Below are 15041 nucleotides of genomic sequence, written 5' to 3'. Positions count from 1 at the left end.
CTGCTGTGGGTCACGCATAGTCAAGAGGACCACTCACAGTCTAGAGGGCCACCCGCAGTCCAGAGGATCTCCCACAGTCCCGGGGACGGCCCACAGTCCAGGGATCCTCCACACTCCAAAGGACCACCTACAATTTAGAGGACCACTCACAATCCAGGGGATCACCCCAGTCCAGAAACCATTCCCCCAATCAGGACTGGCCTACAGTCTCCATGACAAGACCCTCCCAGGCCTTCCTCTGCATTGGACACACAGAAAATAAGGCCATGAGCTTACAAACTGTGCCTTCCACTGGCCACCTTGCGTCAGGAGCTGAAAGAGGAAGGCCCCGAGAAGGTGCCGAGTGAGCAGAGCACAGGAGGGGCCTGAGCTCCCAGGTGTGTGTTACTTGCTTCAGTTGTATCCCACTCTCTACAACTCCATGGACTATAGCCCACCAGGCTCCTCTGTCCAGGGGGTCTTCCTGGCCCAGGGCAGGCCCAAGGTGTGCTAACAGCAAATATTTCCCCTCCCCCAAACCCCTCCTGCCCCCAGGCATCCCATCGCCCCGACTGTGTCACTAGGTAGCAGGCGGCTGTGTGGAGCCAAGAAGGCCAGATTGAGTGGTGTGAATAACTTGCAAGCCCTCGGAGCCCTGCCTCTTCTGCTTCAGTCATTCTATTCTTCCCTGGAACCCCGCCCAGCCTTTGAAGCTGGATCTGGGCAGTTTCCTTGCTACAGCTCCGGGATTGGAAGGGCGTGGTCCTGACTTGGGAGCCGGTCCAAGTTGGGAAGAGCTGGCTGCAAGGAAAGGGGTGAGTCATGAGCCCAGACATAGCTGAGATTCTTGGTGTGTCCCCTGGGGGAGGCGGGGTGCAGAAGGCTCAGCTCGGCCCTGATTCTGCAGTGCCGGAGATGAGAGCTCCCCATCTCTCTGGGCCAGTCTCCTGGGGCACCCGCAACCTCCTGATGTTCCTGGATTTATTTATGTCTGTTTCATCAGAAAGATATGATAGGTGAGAGCTTGTCTGCCTGTTCACATCTCTGGGTCGAAGAACCAGATGGTTGGTTTCAAAGCCAAGCTCAGTGTGGTCTTACTCATCTTCCTAAACCCCTCTGGATCCCAGGTTCCTCATTTGGACAATGGGGACGATACCTGATGGACTCTGCGCACACTTCTGTGAGGACTAAGTGAGGTCATATATACAATGCATCCAGAACTGGGCCTGCTGCCCAGTAAACACTCCATAAACAAAACAGTACTCAGATTTTCATTACTTTAATGGATAAAAGAGAAATATTTGCTAAATGCATGAATGAAAAGAAGTTCTATTTAGATATAACACAAAAATCAAAGGGATTTCTGTCCCTTTGAATGTCTCCTCCAGTTGTTCAAAGCTCTGGAAACCAGTCTCTTTGTACTCCCCTCCTGATACCTCCAGTGAGAGCAATGTCAGGGTCAGCAATGTGCCCAGTTTAAGAAAAAAAAAATTCCTAGGATCCTCTCCAGAGAGGAGGCTAGTGAAAGATTTAGGCAGAAAGGGTTAGTTGGGGGTTCTAGGAAGGCTCTTTAAAGGAGCTTGACATCCAGGGTTCTTAGCTGTTTTCCCTCATTGTCCCTTCTTCCTCCTGTATGGAATGAAGAGGTGATGGCAGGAGATCCAGCAGCCTTCATAAAACCATGAGGCAATTTCAAGGAAAAGCTGCTGAGGATGGCAGAGAAGAAAGATGAATGAACTGTCTTTTGGCCTTCACCCTGGACAGACAACCTGCTTTATCTTTTTCAAAGAGAAAGGAAACCTAAACACTTGCTGGATGCCCTGCTATTTGATAGTTTCACTTTATATCTAGCTGAACTGATAGAAACTCTCCCTCTCACACTCTATGAAGGATTTGTCCAATGAGAACATTTCAGCCATTATTAAAAATTCTAAAATTTTAAGTATGATACTTTTGTGAAAGGACAGGGTGGCTAGAAGGGCTAAAAGTGCCTGCAGTAGAAGCCTTCCCTTGCAGAATAACCAATCCCGAAAGCAAAAGATAAGCAAGAAAACTGCAGTGGATGAGATTCGCCCTCACCATTAGCTTTTCTGATTACACAAGGGGCAATAAAACCAGTTGTCTGGTTTTTTTTTTTAAATCAGAGGAATCCTCTGAGACCAGTCAAGCCTCCCCCCACCCCACCCCTCCTTTCTGTGGCCTCGACTTCCTTCTGATCTGTTGTTGGCTCCACCTTGCCTGAGCTCTGTGGTCTCCCCAGAACTGTCCTCTTGAGTCTGGTAGGAGCCCAAATTCTGCCCCGCAGCGCTGAGCCAAGCACAGCACTGCCCCACCCCAAGGCGCTGGGTAGAGGTCCTCTTGATTATGGCAGAAGCGGCTGCAGGGGGAAAACTGTCCACAAAGTGACACCACTTAAGACTGACTGACACACTGGAGCCAGAGCCCAGGATGCAGAGCCTGAACTCAGACAGGAGATGCACAGAGCACCTGGCATCTTACTTTGATGGGGCCATTCCTAGGAGGGCAGAGACAGCACAGGGACACACTTGGGACTTCTGGATCCCTGCAGAAGGAATGTAAAGATCTGACTTTTGAGACACTGTCTGATCTTGAACGTCTCCAGAATCGACAAGGCAAGGACATATTATGTTCCCCTGTGTTTTAGTTTTAAGTGTATCTTACTTAATATTTTCAATATGAGTCAGCTCCATATACTATGATGATTTTCAAACAACCAGAAGTTGACTGTAGCCGACTTTAAGACAGGAAGCATGGGTACAGAATCCAGTTGCTTCCACCCTGGGGGCAGGTCTAGGTTCAGTGGTCATGAGTTTTCTGGCTTGTGGCCTGAGTCTGGTTGGATGATGCTCAGAATCCTCCTAGTCTCCTTATTTTCCTGACTCTGCTCTCCTGGTGGGGGCGAGGGGCTCTCCCATCACCAACGCACTCCTTGAAGGAAACTGCTCTGCCTGATACACCTGCCTGAGAATCCTGGATCTCCAGTGAGTAGAGGAAAGCGGCCCTCCTTTCTGTCTTCTAGGGTGGGTACGTGTGGGATTTGGGAGAAGGGGGTTAAAGGTAATATACAGACAGTTACTATTATTACCACGTGGTTGGGCAGAATAAAATTAGAGCTGCTGTCTCTGTGATAATGTTAAGGACAAGGATGATGATGATGGTCATGACATCTAGAACCTCAGTGTTCCTGGAGAGAACCAAAAAGACTTTCCCACTCACCAATCAAGAAATGTCCTGCAAATACAGAACGTGTCATATTATGGATGACACAGACAGGATCTCACTTCAGGGGCATCAGAGCCAGTTCTTTATGGATTCACAGGGTTCAGGGCCCAGGGAGAGATGGAAAGGTGTGTGAATACATTTCTGAATCAGTGAATGTGTACGTGATGGCTACTGAGTCTCCTTGTAACTTGTGTGCTAATTACCACTGATCTTTACAAGGCCCCATGAGACTGGTGCTATGATATTTGCATTTCATGGTGATGAAGATAGGACACGAGTAAGTTAAAAAACTAGCTCAGATTGCCAAACATCGAGGGTTTGGGGGGCCACCTCTCAGGTGCCTTGGAAACCTCATTGCAAGGGATAATGAGAACCCTGGTTGGGATGTTGACTAGGAGCAGAGAAGGGGGAACCTAGGCAGCAAGCCTTAGGCCAGTCCTCAGGCTGAGGGCACCATGACCAGAGGGCGCAGGGCGACTTGCCAAATGTCATCAAACTCTCAGCGTTTTCTTTTTGCCAAAGATGTGCTTTTAAAACATCTGAAGTTTCTATTATAGAATATTTCTCTCTCTTCATCCCTACCCGCATTCACACTTAGACTCAGCACCTTTGGGTAGTTAGAAAAAGATGTAGCTATTGTTCAGTTGCTCAGTCATGTCTGACTCTCTGGGACTCCATGGACTGTAGCCCGCCAGGATCCTCTGTCCGTGGGATCTCCCAGGCAAGAATACTGGAGTGGGTTGCCATTCCCTTCTCCAGGGTATTTTCCGGACCCAGGGATTGAACCTGGGTCTCCTGTATTGACAGGCAGTTTCTTTACCACTGAGCCTCCAGGGAAGCCCTAGAAAAAGATGATAAAGCAGCAAATCACATTCAGAAATGCTCTCTTTTCAGACCTATCCGCGGCTTTATTTCAGACCTTCCTAAATGACTCTTTCTTCTGATTACAGAAGTGATGACAGCAGTTCACCATAGGCTTCTGTCTCGTGGGTGAGAGACCGTGGACCTCCAGCATCCATACGACTGCCTGACTTCCACACGACAGAACATAATCAATGTCTAGGATAAAAGCAGCCACCCCAAAGCCAGGAGGATTTAAAGACACAGGACCCAGGGATAAACACATGTCTGATGCCTGGTGCAATCTCTGAAATGTGAACCACAGAGAGGACTGGTGGCCACGGGACACAGAGGCACTGCCTAAGGCATTTCTACTCTTATGGGCTCTTCTCTCCACAAAGATGGCATTTGTCTGAGCACTTACAAAGATTACTCACCAAGAAAGAGATGCTGGGCAAATCTCCCACATTAGAAACCCCTGTCGCCTGCCTGGCTGAGCCCCTGCGTTGACACTTGTATGGCTGTGACTCAGCCTTGGAACAAGGCTCATTCCACTGGAAATCGCAGGATCTTGCTTGAAAAGGTTGAGGCACTAAACTCAGGAGCTGTAAGCCCAGATCCCTTCAGAGTCCAGGTAAGACGGGAAGGCAGTAGAGCTAACATTGAGGGGGTCCCTGCCGAGTCCAAGGGTTTCCCAGGTGGCTCAATGGTAAAGAATCTGCCTGCCAATGGGAGAGAGGCAGGAGATCGAGTTTGATCCCTGGGTTGGGAAGATCCCCTGGAGGAGGAAATGGCAACCCACCCCAGTATTCTTGCCTGGAGAATCCCATGCATAGAGAAGCCTGGCGGGCTAGTCTGTGGGGTTACAAAGAGTCGGACGTGACTTAAGGACTCAGCACACGTGTGCTGCTGAGCCCAGACCCTCTTGTACACACTTGGTTCTCTGAGTCCTCCCGACCACCCACTGAAACGAGTGGAGTCACACATGGTCTGGAAGCCCGAGAGCCTTGCTTGAGGGTTATAGCCTTGAGGGTTATACAGGGCCTGCGATCCAAAGAATATGGACCCGCCACCTATAGTCATCAGAACATCAGAAACCAGCCCTGCGCGGCCAACAGACCTTAGCGCAGGATGGAGTCAAAAGGGCCTGCGCTGGGGCCTTGAGCAGCTAGCCTGCAGCCCAGTGATTATTGTTTAAAATTTTAATATTTTTCTCCTGTTGTAGATAAGAAGAGGAAAGTTGGAGGGAGGTTTTCTTCCTCAGAATCTTGCTCTTGGCTTTTAAGCGAAGACATGTAGCGGTCTTCCTGTGCTACTTGTCCCCTGCACGACACGGGCTTTGAAACTCACGCGGTGACTGCCTCTCCCCCTGGGTCCCTCGGCCAGTGTGACATCACAGGACACAAGATACAGCTTCAGCCCTGGGCCACCACTACCCTTCATAAACTCTGGATTTTTAATTGCACCAACTCTATACTCAACCAATCCCATGATGGCCGTCCCTCAAACCCCTCAGCGTCAACCAGAAGAGATGAACCTGCACAAGGACCCCTCAGCAAAGCGGTCTCCCAGCCACACAGCACAGAGCTGGGACTGGAGCCAGATGGGCAACCCAAACAGGAGAGGAGACCAAACAGCCACACCCTCCAGGAGGGGGCCCGCCAGCCCCCGGGCTGTGTTGGGGGCAAACAGAATATTCTCTCAGCCACTCCAATTTGAGAAATCGGGTGCTGACTCATTATTAACCCAGGAAGCCCACGCACTCAAATGACTGTACTGAAAAAGCTCTGTCATACCCTGCTTACTGATGTGCAGATTTTTAAGCAAATTTGAAAAATGTTTATCATAAGGTATTTATGACATTTTAACCGTTTCATTTACAGTAACCAGACGACATTTGAAAAAAAAAAAGTTTCCTGTATATTACTTGACAGTAAAGCGAAGCTTTATCAGAATAGTAACAGCTTGAGAAACACATATCAAGGTCAAGTCAAGCCTCAACGACTCAGCAACCCCATCCTCACACCCCCGCCCCCGCTGCCCCCGGCCCCCTGAATATTTTCTTTCTGATTTTACTACCGTTTGTGACTTTGAGTGCTAAGGAAAGGCAAAAGACATTCAATAAGCTCCTGGAATCATTCACATGCTTTTAGAGAGAAAAGTCAAAATTCTATCTCTTTATTGTAACCCTTGCACCAAAAGTGGGCAGCTCAGACCACGAGGCCAGAAATTGCTCAGAAGCTGTCTTGCCTCCACCCCTGAGAAGCGGAAGCCAGCCCAACCTCAGCACCCCTGGGTTAGCACGGTCACCCACCTCCATCTCTGAATTTCCCTTTGGCTCTAGAGAGGAGTCTTAAAACAGCTTTTTTTAAACCAGCCAAGCACCACCGGCTTCTCCGTAATACACACGCTCACAATTAACAGGCTAAGAAATTTCTGCAAACCATCAGGCTCACAAACAGTAGCTAGCGGGGTGAGGGCGCTGAGAAGCCAACTTCTAAAGTCAGAGGTCTTCAAAATCTGAACAAAACACAGCATCCACTCCAAGACCCCTCAGCCAAGCTCCTGGAGCTGAGATTCTTGAGACAAACTGCAGAAATGAGCAAGAAAGTGACAGAAACATACTCACCAGGGAGAAGCTGAGAGCTCTACCTTCTCAGGACCAGGCTGTGAAGGTCTGAAAGCCCGAGGCTGGCTCAGACACAACCCGCCTGGAATGTCGGTTTGAAACTTAAAAGCAACGACCATTCAGTCAGTTATTTCCCTCCATTCCCAGTGATGTCCACACGATTGAGACTCAAAAAAATAAAAAAAATTTAAAAAGTGAGAGAGAGAAAAAAAAGGCGCACACCTCAGTCTTCATTCTCATTGGAACGAGATGACTCATGCTGACTCACAGCCACCACTTCCTCTCCCGACATTCTCTTCATACTTGTGAGCAGCCTAGTCCTGTTCCCAGGGTCTCTGCAGCCCTTCCTGGAAGAACAGCCTTCCTGACCCCCGGCAAGCAGACTCAGCCACTGCCCTGACATGCTGCCCGGGAGCCTACTCTAGGGAAAAATGCCTTATTTAGGAGGTCTAGGAACGGCCAAAAAAAAAGAAAAATGCATGAGGCTTCCATGCATTTGAACCTTCTTCAATAGACACTGACGTTTTGTAACTGATTGCAAAGCTCCTGCCCTGAATGCTTGCTTTTTCAGGACATTTCAGGGACGTAGAGAAAAATGAGAAATATCTCATTCTTTGAGGACATTACTTTGCCCTCATGATTTCACTGTGTTTATTCCTGCACATCTTCCTCTACCAAACTAATCACAGGATCTATAACCACAATTTCTTCAAAGTTATTTATTAAGAAGGGTGTGCCCTGTTTTTAGGATCAAGTGACTTAAACAAAATCTCTTCTAAATCCATCTCTCAGGCTTCAAGAATATGCCAGATTTGAATATTCAAGTCCCAAGGAATGAAATGAAAGCAGAAGCCTGGAAACTGTACAAACCGTTGACGGACGTCTGCATGCAAGGACTGAGGCGAGCCTTACCTCCCAGTTTTCTTTGGAATGATCCCCAGGGGTGGGGCAGCCTTCCACAGCTTCCCACATTTTTAAATTATGAGAATCAACGGAAGAGCAAAATCCACATGATGTTAAGCAGACTGAGCCACCAAGAAGGGTGGCTGTGGTTGCATCAGGCCCGTCCTGGTTTCTGGAGCATGACCCACACAAGGCCACGGGTGAACACGGGGAACCTTCACCCTTTCTGACTTAGTACCTGCTGCTGTGCAGCCCACACTGTGATACCCCTGAAGCATAGAGAGCAAATGAGGAAATACTGTTTTGGAAGGGGACAGAAGACTTGAGCAAGCTGCATCGTTTTGCCCCTCACCCTGGAGGGGTCAGGACACCCAGTCTCCATTTAGAGTCAGATTCGTCTTAGAGCAATAATTGTTATTGTTATTCTCTAGTTGCTAAGTCAAGTCTGACCCTTTGCAACCCCAGTAGCCTGCCAGGCTCCTCTGTCCATGAGACTTCCCAGGCAAGAATACTGGAGTGGGCTGCCATTTCCTCCTCCAGGGTATCTTCCCAACTAAGGGATTGAACCTGCATCTTCTGCATTGGCAGGTGGATTCTTTACCACTGAACCACCACAGAAGTAATACTTGTTTGTTATTCTAGATCTCAGTTCTTTTAACAGAACCATCAGGGCTGTTAAAATTTTTCTATCAGACAACACCAAGTGCTTTGAAGTCCCTGTGAAAGTTGCAGTATATTATTGAATTGACCAAATATTCTTATTTCTGGCAGTTTTGGGGGGGTTGGTTTTTTGTTTTTTTCCAGGAGTGTGCAAAGCCTGTTGGTTTTCCAGAATTTCAGAACAGCTTTGTTGTACAATGCATCGTAGTGTGTTTTCTTCAAGGGGAGTGGAAACAAGGGTGGGGTGGTGGGCCCATGAGCAGCCTGTCCCAAAGGGACCCACCTCAGGCCATGAGGCCAGCAGCCCCGGATGCAGGCTGTGGTGCAGGGGTCTGTACAGGGAAAGCCAGCCTTCCATTATGAAAGCTGAAAGTGAAAGTGAAGTCACTCAGTCCTGTCTGACTCTTTGCGACCCCATGGACTGTAGCCTATCAGGCTCCTCCGTCCATGGGTTTTTCCAGGCAAGAGTGCTGGAGTAGGTTGCCATTGCCTTCTCCAGGAGCTCTTCCCGACCCAGGGATTGAACCCAGATCTCCCACATTGTAGGCAGACGCTTTACCATCTGAGCCACCAGGGAAGTCCATTATGAAGACTGTATTAGGTCAACTCATTAATCCCTGGGGGAATTGAGAAATTATTAATTGGAAAAAACTACCAGAAATGAATTAAAGAAATCTAAAATAGTTGGGAAATGTAGGCTCTGAGGGGCAGCCACACCCTCCTGCCAGAAGTGCATCATTTTACCAGTGGTTTCTTCCTTAGCAACACTGTTTCAGGGAGGTCTTCCAGAAACTTCTAGGGCAAGATCTCCTCCCATAGCAGCCATTTAAGGCACCACAGGGTGAGGTCAGTAGAACTGTGTCCTCCATGTGATGTTGCAACGGATAATCCCAGGAATGCTATGTCAATTCCTGACTGCCAAAGCTCTTCTCATCCGGGGCAGGAAGTGGGAAAGGCCATCAGTGCGAGAAGGGACTGCCATCAATACATTCATAAATAAATCACTCATTGAGACAGATCAGCACCGCCTTCCATGACTGTTAATATGGAAAGCTCTAGAATGGATTTTCTTTAAGGTAGCTTACCTCTGCACAGTTCATCAGAAAGGAGACAATGATGTCATTTTAAACCTGGCTACGTGGAAACACTTTTTATCTTTTTTTTTTTTCCTACTTGCTGACTGGGCCAGGCCACATGCAGGATCCTAGTTGTCCAAGCAGGCATGGAACCCGTGCCCCCTGTAGTAGACGCACAGTGCCCTAACCACTGGACAGCCAGGGAAAGCCCTGAAAACACTTGTGAAACATCTACATGATCCTTTCCCAACGAAAATAGCACTGGAAAAATTTAGGTTTCTGTGAATTAGGAAAATAAACAAGATTCACTCCTAAGGACAGTGCCCAGTCTGAAGACAGTGCATACTACCTGGTCACAGGATTCTTACAAGCCCTGATGGCTCACCTTTAAGAGTATTTAATATGTGCCAGTCAGTCTCCTCAACACGCAGGTACTGTGACCTCTGATCCTCAAAGTAGCCCTCTGAAGAAGGTAGTGACACACGTCATCTTCATTTTCTAGCAGAGACTCTGAGAGGGTCAGGAGCCTACCCCAGGCAGCACAGCCTAGCTGTGAACCCAGGACATCTGATGTCAGAACTCATGTTCCTAACCACCAGGCTAAAGGGATTTCCACGAAGGACTTGCTAAAAAATCTTGGCATGCACATCCCCTAACCTAATTCTGCAGATATTTATAAGGTAGAGGTACTTTCTATTCATTTGAGAAGTAAATAAAAATCCTAGCCTTGCGTGCCCCCCACCTTAAGATGGCAGCAATTCTCATTAAGGGGAAATTCAATTAGAATTAAACACTATGCAGGCATGCTAAGTTGTTTCAGTCATGTCCAACTCTGTGACACGCTATGGACTGTAGCCCACCAGGCTCCCCTGTCCATGGGATTCTCCAGGCAAGAATCCTGAAGTGGGTTGCCATTTCCTCCTCCAGGGGATCTTCCTGACCCAGGGATCGAACCTGCATTGGCAGCAGGTTCTTTACCACTAGTGCCGCCTGAGAAGTTACTCACTGCTGCTGCTAAGTCGCTTCAGTCCTGTCCGACTCTATGCGGCCCCATAGACGGCAGCCCACCAGGCTCCCCCGTCCCTGGGATTCTCCAGGCAAGAACACTGGAGTGGGTTGCCATTTCCTTCTCCGAGAAGTTACTCACTAGTACTTCCCAAAGAGACCCATGAAGCTACACATGCCAAGACAGTGCTCGCCCCACATGGTACACAAGGACATCAGGGAATATTCTCAGTGGTCCTCCCTTCATTGCCTCACAGAGCTCATTACCACTCTCCTTCCTGGGAGAAGATCCAGTCCCGCATTTCAAATATAGCCCCTCCTCCCCTCTCCACTTCACTTCTTCTCTAGGATTTTACTCCTAATCACACATAGGTCCTCTCCCTCCATCCTTAACCTTTTCCTGTCCTTGGGCCTGACCACAGGCCAAAGTCTCTTCCATCTGCAAAAAAGCCCCCTGTCTTTGACCCTATGAAACAGACCCCAAGGATGTCCCCCATATTCATTCCATCCCTCCCCATTGGCAGCAGCCTTGACATTTGGTTGGAATTGACTCCACCCCCATACCCAGGGGAGAATTTTGATTGGGTGAAGCAAAACAAGAGAATGCCACTGTGACTAGTTCTAGGATGGGCCCCCAAGCCTATGTCATTTAATATGTGGCTTCTTTTGGCCAAGGTAATGGGCTCAGGGGTAGGGCCATTGCCTCCAGGATGGCAGGGAAGAATGCACAGAACTAAAGAAAAAAAACTTATCCCATCTCAATGTCTATTCCTCAGAGAAGCAGGAGGGGAGATTCCATGCTGTCTAAAATGTTTAAACAAAAAGCACTGCCAGAGCCTGGGTGAAACCTCACTCAAGTTTACATCCTGTCACTAATTGCACAATCAAAATCAAGTGGTGGTCCACCTGCCTCCATCCTCCCATCTGTAAGATGGAAGGAGAGCCATGCATGATTCAAAGGAGTATCATTTCAACACTTATTCTAGAGCTTTCATATATATGGTAAGTGTTCCATAATATTAACTGCCATTTGAGCTCTTAGTTATCCCATCTTCTTCTCAAGGGCAAGAATTGTTGTTGTTGCTGTTCAGTCAGTCAGTTGTGTCTGACTCTTTGCGACCCATGGACTGCAGCACACCAGGCTTCCCTGTCTTTCACTATCTCCTTGAATTTGCTCAAACTCGTGTCCGTTCAGTCCATGACGCCATCCAACCACCCATCCTCTGCCATCCCCTTCTTCTCCTGCCTTCAGTCTTTCTTAGCATCAGGGTCTTTTCCAATGAGTTGGCTGTTCACATCGAGTGGCCAAAGTATTGGAGCTTCAGCTTCAGTATCAGTCCATCCAATGAATATTCAGGACTGATTTCCTTTAGGATTAACTGGTTTGATCTCCTTGCAATCCAAGGAACTCTCAAGAGTCTTCTCCTTGCTTTGAAAGCATCATTTCTTTGGTGCTCAGCCTTCTTTATGGTCCAACTGTCACATCTGTACATGACTACTGGAAAAACCATAGCTTTGACTGTACAGACTTTTGTGGCCTGTGATGTCTCTGTTTTTTAATAAGCTGTCTAGGTTTTTCATAGCTTTTCTTCCAAGGAGCAGGCATCTTAGGGGTGGTTTTAAGCCACTGGGTTTATAGTAATTTGTAACACAGAATTGGTACACAATAATTTGTTATACAGAATAAACCCAGCGCATTTGCAAAATGGAGGCTCCATACTCACAAGGGTATATGAGAATTGAAAGTTAACATATGTGAAGTGCATGGAATAATAAAGACTATCTCTAAGTATCGTCTGTTAGTCATAGATGCCACTGACTTGGTAAAACGGCTGACTACTTGAAAGTTTTCCCATCAGTACAGTATCTGAGTCACAGGATACAGTCAAAAGTCTAGAATTTTAATGAATGAATCACATACTAAATATGCATCATCTTTGAAAACTCAGTACCTATGAATGAGCTGCATAGTTACAAACTATTATGTAACAAAGCAGACTGTAATAAAGAAGATGCTGGGGTATATGGAGCCAAATACAAGTAATCTGGAAACTCAAACATTCAGTGAATATTCAGTGAAGGCTGCCAGAGGCCGAGCACTGATGCAGGTCCTGGGGCCACAGCAGGAAAGACACAAGGTCTCGAGTCTCATGAAGCTTTCCTTCTGGTAAGAGGAGACAAAAAACAAGTGCACGAGAAAAATCTAAATTAGTGATAGGAACTGTGCAAAAGCCTAACGAAGGGTGGAAGAATGCTACTTGAGATGAGTGGACAGTCTAGAAAGGCCATTCTGTTGGGGTGCCATTTAAACTGAGTTCTGAACAATGGCCAGGACCCAACCAGCAGCGTTCGGGAACCGGGCCCAGCTAGAGCCAAAGCCCCTAAGGCAAAGGGAGTGTGGCTTGTCTCAGGACCAGCAGGGTGATGTTGATAAGCAGCAGGGGAGGAACAATGGGCTCGGCAAGAGAGCAAAGAAGGAACTCAGATTTTACGCCAAGGTCAGTGAGGAGGCTCTGGAGGGTTTTAAATATAAGAGTGACGTGGTCTGATTTGGACTTTCTAGAGGGTAACTCTGAATCCAAGTGCAGCTCCCAGCGGCTCTGTGATCTTGTATTCCCTTTCAGATCTGGAAACTCAGAACAAGGATTTTGTCTCATTCACCGCTGGATCATCAGAGCCTAGACTAGTACCTGCCATTTACATCTCTACACTACTTCAAGTTAACTGCAGGCACTGTAAGGAATAGAAATGGAATGACTTCAGAATTCACAGGAGCAGGACTGGCAGAGGAACCCACTCCCCACCCCCAGCTCCCCACCCCCCACTACTGCCCCCCCAACCCCCCCGCACCAAAGACCTCACAGCAAGCCTAGGTTGAGGAAGCAGAGATTCGGAGACTTGCCTGCTTTTCCATGACCAGTGAGGGGCTGAGCTAGGATTTGAACCCACGTCTAAGTCCTTGTTCAGAGATTAATCTTGATGTTGCAGTAGAAGGACCCAGAGCTCACCATCTCTGACACCAATATTACAACTATTTATAGAACTCCTTCTCCAATAAAAAGGCTGGAACCTGCCAGAAAAGATCTTCTACAACTAAAGATATAAAGAAGGAATCATAATGAGATAGGTGGACAGTGATAAAGAATACACCTGCTCATACAGGAGACATGGGTTCCATCCCTGGTTCAGGAAGATCCCCTGGAGAAGGGAAAGGCAACCCACTCCAGTGTTCTTGCCTGGAGAAACCCATGGGCAAAGGAGCCTGGTGGACTACAGCCCACGGGGTCGTAAAGAGTCGGACACGACTGAAGTGACTTATCACACACGCCCTAGACATGGAATTAAAGATCTAGTTTAGTGACAGAGAGAGATGATGTGTTAAAACAGGAATGGAGCTCAGTGCCCTGGCCAGTGTGGTTGGAGGAAATCCAAAGCAAATACTGCTCGAATGGAGACGATGTTATAGCAGGGGATTCGGTGGACGCTGGTGAGCATGGCATGATATCTGCAGGTCCTGGCAAACACGTTATTGGTGACTGTTTGCATCTGCTTTGCTAAAGACAGACTATACTTTTGAAATGTTAACAAGAAAAACACAAAGCAAACTATCATGAAGCGCCAAGGCCCTGAAAATCCTCCATTCTCGGCTTATGAACGGTTCCTTTCCCTTGTGAATAGCGGCACACGATAGTCGTCTTCATTTTGCAGGATTTGGTGTGACTGGGAGGTTTCTTAGGCTTGATCATTGGTGAAACAAAAAACCAAGCTCTTAATGTGTAAGTAGTTCATTAGTCTGATGCTCACTGACAAAAGATCAGATAGACTGTTCCTTTGAGGTACCATCTTGATTTAGAGCTGAGGGATTTTTTTTCTTCAAGAGCAGCATTAGCTTCCTAGTTTTCATTTCATTCACATGGATGCATACACCCTCAAACAATTCGAGTTTGCCCCTTGAACAGCTCATAATTAAAAACTTAACTCTACTGAAAAAAAGAAAAAAAGCCAGCGTATTTCCTGATAGCCAGTAATGGATAATTGTTTGTTGTTCACTTGCTAAGTCGTGTCTGATCTTTGCAACCCCATGCAGCACGCTAGGGGCCTGCGTCCTCCACTGTCTCCCAGAGTTTGCTCAAATCCATGTCCATTGCATCATTAAGTGTCGTCGAACCTGAACTTGAGATAGTTCATGCATCTCTAGTGGCTCTTAGTGGAAACTTATGAGTTAAATCACCTGTCTAAGAGGGACCAGCCCCACCAAGTGCTTGAGAAGGAGTAACCGGTGAAAGCACTCCCACCCTAGGGCCACTCAGCCCAACCTCACTGGCATGGCCTGTCACCATTCAGCCCGAGTCATGGCAGGCTCCGCTGCGTGTCTTCCTGCCTCTGGTCTGCCAGGCACCACTCCCTTCTCTGAACTGTTTCTTTCACTTTTGTGATGTGACAAAACCACAGATCTGATTGGGCCAGTCTCCCACTGTCACATCTGCACAGCTTCTTGGAGTCTGCCTAGGGTTTAAGGGTTTGTCCTCAAGTCAGACAGGTCCAGTTTGCAACCTGGCCCCCAACTAAGTGGCCTTGTAGAGCGAACTTCCTGAGTCTTTGTTGTCTCATTTGTGCATTGAGCATAGCCATGGTCACAGGGGAGTCTTGCCACAGCATTTTGGGGTGGATTAAATCACGGTGCACGTGTTGCACCCAACAGAGGA

The 15041-nt window shown here is 47.7% G+C and overlaps 2 long non-coding RNA genes across 2 annotated transcripts in view; both read right to left on the bottom strand.

Moving 5' to 3' along the window:
* The window catches only part of LOC133256647 (uncharacterized), a 62264-nt gene extending 55357 nt beyond the window's left edge, over positions 1–6907 (bottom strand). Inside the window, exon 1 of the long non-coding RNA XR_009739251.1 lies at positions 6692–6907. This is a non-coding gene — a long non-coding RNA (uncharacterized LOC133256647). The remainder of the gene's footprint in view (positions 1–6691) is intronic.
* Positions 1–7461, bottom strand: part of LOC133256648 (uncharacterized) — a 195123-nt gene extending 187662 nt beyond the window's left edge. Inside the window, exon 1 of the long non-coding RNA XR_009739254.1 lies at positions 6914–7461. This is a non-coding gene — a long non-coding RNA (uncharacterized LOC133256648). The remainder of the gene's footprint in view (positions 1–6913) is intronic.
* Between the last annotated feature and the right edge of the window lie 7580 nt (positions 7462–15041).

Source organism: Bos javanicus, chromosome 11 (assembly GCF_032452875.1).
Source record: "Bos javanicus breed banteng chromosome 11, ARS-OSU_banteng_1.0, whole genome shotgun sequence".
Lineage (NCBI taxonomy): Eukaryota > Metazoa > Chordata > Mammalia > Artiodactyla > Bovidae > Bos > Bos javanicus.
The sequence above is the reverse complement of the archived record's forward strand: the minus strand, read 5'-3'. Positions and strand labels throughout refer to the sequence as shown.